Consider the following 3,332-nt stretch of genomic DNA (forward strand, 5'->3'; position numbering starts at 1 on the left):
CAACAGTCTGATTTGCACAGAAAGCCATAAATGCTGCAACTGGCAACTTTTTTTTTTTTTTTTTTTTTTTTTTACTTAATATGTCTTCATATGGAATAACATTAATACCCATTTCAATCTCCAGCTGCTTCAGATATGACTGGAAGCCTTATCTTGGTGAACCTATTGACCTTGTTCACAGACAGAGTTCCTTTTTTTTTATGTTGAGTACTATTGTATTAGATACATGGATGGTGTTTGCCACTTACCTGTGTGTTCATGGAATTTCAACTATTACAACTCTGCTTACCACAGCTGTGGTACAATTTGTTGGAGGTCTTTTTCTGGATGGTCCTGGTTCTCCAAGTTGATCCATATTCATTTGTTTTCCAATACTATAGAGTATAAAGGATGTTCACATCTTGGAAATTCTAAATCTCCACTTCCAGCACATCATTACAATCTGAGTTTATGAACATTTTGCATCAGTAAGAGCTACCACATACTTTTCCCCAAAACAATTAATTTTTGGTGGTATCACACTGCCCATGAAATACCAAACAATATGAAAATGTAGTTCTGACACATTTCTTTCCACCACAGTTTTATATTAGTTGTGCTTGTCACATGACTTGTTAATTTAACTATTTAAAGTTGTTTTGGTATAATGCTAACTCCTCTGTAGTCTTAACTAATGCAGAAGATATTGAATTAGTTCTTGTGTGCCTGTGGTTCGAATTATTGTAAAGTCCTAAATTACCAGTTGTAGCTGACAGTATCATTGTCTAAATCTTAAATTTTTGAAAGGTAGTTATGAAAGATTAGCTGGGATGAACTGCTAGAAGGCTAGTACATAGCAAATGTCAAATTTGATTTAAACAGAATTGTTAAGTCTTATGGATTAGTATGTATCAGTGAGGACGAATATAATTGCTAAACCCAGCTCGATATAGAAGTGAGGAACTTAATTAAAGAGAAATGGCATAGTTTGAATAAATAGAGCTAAAATAATCATGAATTTAAATTTTTTAAAGTTTAGAAAAGTAGGGAATAGAGTGGTATACAACAGATACCTCACGCAGTTGAAGAGTGCCAGGATTTGTACAGGTTCATGTAATCATGGAAAATGAATTTACAAAACTCAGTATTGAAAATCATGGGAAAATTTTTTTATTTTAAGTCATGATCATAGAAGTCTTGAAATATCTCAGTTTCCATGAAGTAATTGGCTAGAATTTTTAAAAATCAAACAAAAAAGTTTGATTATCAAAATCAGGTTTGTTTATATTTCATGTCTTGTGCCTCGGGAAACATGAGACTTTTGAAATTTTTACTGGCAGGCATGCTTGATGTATGATAATGGCAGAAAATGCAAATTCAATCGTGCGTGGAAGGAATCAAAGTCCTGAAAGTGTGAGTATTGGTCCAGGAATTTTCTTTTATCTGCATGAATCGTGGTTTTAAAAAAACAAATCTGGATATGGAAATGTTTCTGGAAAGTTGTAAAGAATAAAAACTATATGTAATGATGGAATTCCAACCTTAATATCACCAAATTGCTTAGAAATATCAGAAGAGATTGGAAAACAGAATTGTTGAAGAATTTGTTCTGTTTGTTATTTACCTACGATAATTTTATAAGTACTCTTGAAAGTAGTTCTACATGTAAGATTTAAAATTAAATTAACTTTATTACCTATGAAGTATGCAAGCTACTGGATACATTGAATACTAATAAACTGTAAAAGACATTAGAAATGAAATTTCATGTTCTTTATCAGAATTATTCCAGCAAGCCTTTCAACAAGGAAAATATCCTAGTGACTGAAAGATTATAAATATGAATATTAAAGAAAGGTAAAAAAGTCTCCAAACTATTACCAAACAGTGAGCTTGATATTCATTGTTTGTAAAGTTACATAGAAAATTATCAACACTGAAATGTGGAACATTTTGAGAGTAACAAACTATTTAACAAAACCCAAGGACCTAAAAGTAGTCATTCTTGCTGTGGCCAATTGATACATCTATTTTAAGAATGTATAAAATGGAGAGCATTCTAAAATATTTCCAAAACATATGCCAGAACATTGGTTAAGATAAATGTTTTGTTTTTTTGTTGTTGTTGGAGTTAGTTAAAAGAAACTTCTGGATCCAACCACGAAAAGTGTTACTTTTCCTCAATGCAAATCACACCAACTCAAGATTTTTTTATGGTCCGGCAATGTGAGGCAAAAAGGATATCCGAATCAATGAAGAATGAGGGAGTGCTAGTTCATAATTGCTGTATTGGAAATTGTATAAATCATGGAATACGAAAATTAATAAAAATGTACCTCGTATTAGAATGTATATGGTTAAAAAAGATGAGATCCCATGGTTTATGTGACAATTATTACAGTAAGACAATAACTTTTGAATAAGTCTTTCTCTATTGGCCCTAAACAAGTTTCCAGTAACAACATACTGACCACACACCATTGTAGACTAGGTCTTTCAGGCAATATTGGAGCTTATCAGGTTGGTTGGACATGCAAAACACAAAGCTCTAGCCATCCTCTAGCAAGATGTAAAAGGATGGATGGCAACCATCAACAGGATATTAATTAATTAATTATACTTGTCATAAAACATTAGTATTAGGCCTATTGTATTTTTTAATAATACATTCTTTTTATTTGCACATACAGAATAATTGTGGATTAACTATTACATACATATTTAACTTAATTACAGCTTTAGTAATATCTAGAGGTTACTCAAGTAATAAAACTTGATGTAGTGTATAAAGTATTAGAATGTAATGTGCATCTTCGTATGGACCAATGTTCCCTCTAATTTTTTTAATCCATGTGCAGAATGAATTTTTTCATGTGCACTACCAGTTTATTTTTAGACCATTGACCCTATTGGACCATTAGGCCACTTTGCAATGCTACCAGTTGGTTATTTAGGCTTTAGGCCTATCAACTGCCAGGGTCATTAAGGCCATCAACGTGTTGAAACTCCTCACCGTTACTGAGGATATGTGCAGCACTTGACTGGTTGTTGTGTGGCTGCACAGCTAAGAGCGAACACTGGTATAGACCATTTTGAATTCTACAATTAGCAGTATGTGTGTGTGAGAGAAAATTATAATTCACAGTCATTTTAGTGTATGGGAAGACTTAGAAACAATAAATTACCAGCTAAGCTTAAAATATTTACCTATTTATGGAGTTAGCCAGTATTGTATACTTTCACACTTTGGACTCATTATACATACATATAATTTGATGACGAGGAACCCACTTTGAGACTAATAATGGATGGAGATGGCTTAAATGGGTAATGAAGAAAAACTTTAATATAAG

The 3,332-nt window shown here is 32.3% G+C and overlaps 1 protein-coding gene across 2 annotated transcripts in view; it reads left to right on the forward strand.

Annotated features, from left to right (window-relative positions):
- The window catches only part of LOC106471519 (activator of basal transcription 1-like), a 12,707-nt gene that overhangs the window by 6,285 nt on the left and 3,090 nt on the right, over window positions 1–3,332 (forward strand). The gene's annotated exons all lie outside the window — the stretch shown is intronic.

This window comes from Limulus polyphemus, unplaced genomic scaffold, assembly GCF_000517525.1.
Source record: "Limulus polyphemus unplaced genomic scaffold, Limulus_polyphemus-2.1.2 Scaffold4675, whole genome shotgun sequence".
Classification (NCBI taxonomy): Eukaryota; Metazoa; Arthropoda; class Merostomata; order Xiphosura; family Limulidae; genus Limulus; species Limulus polyphemus.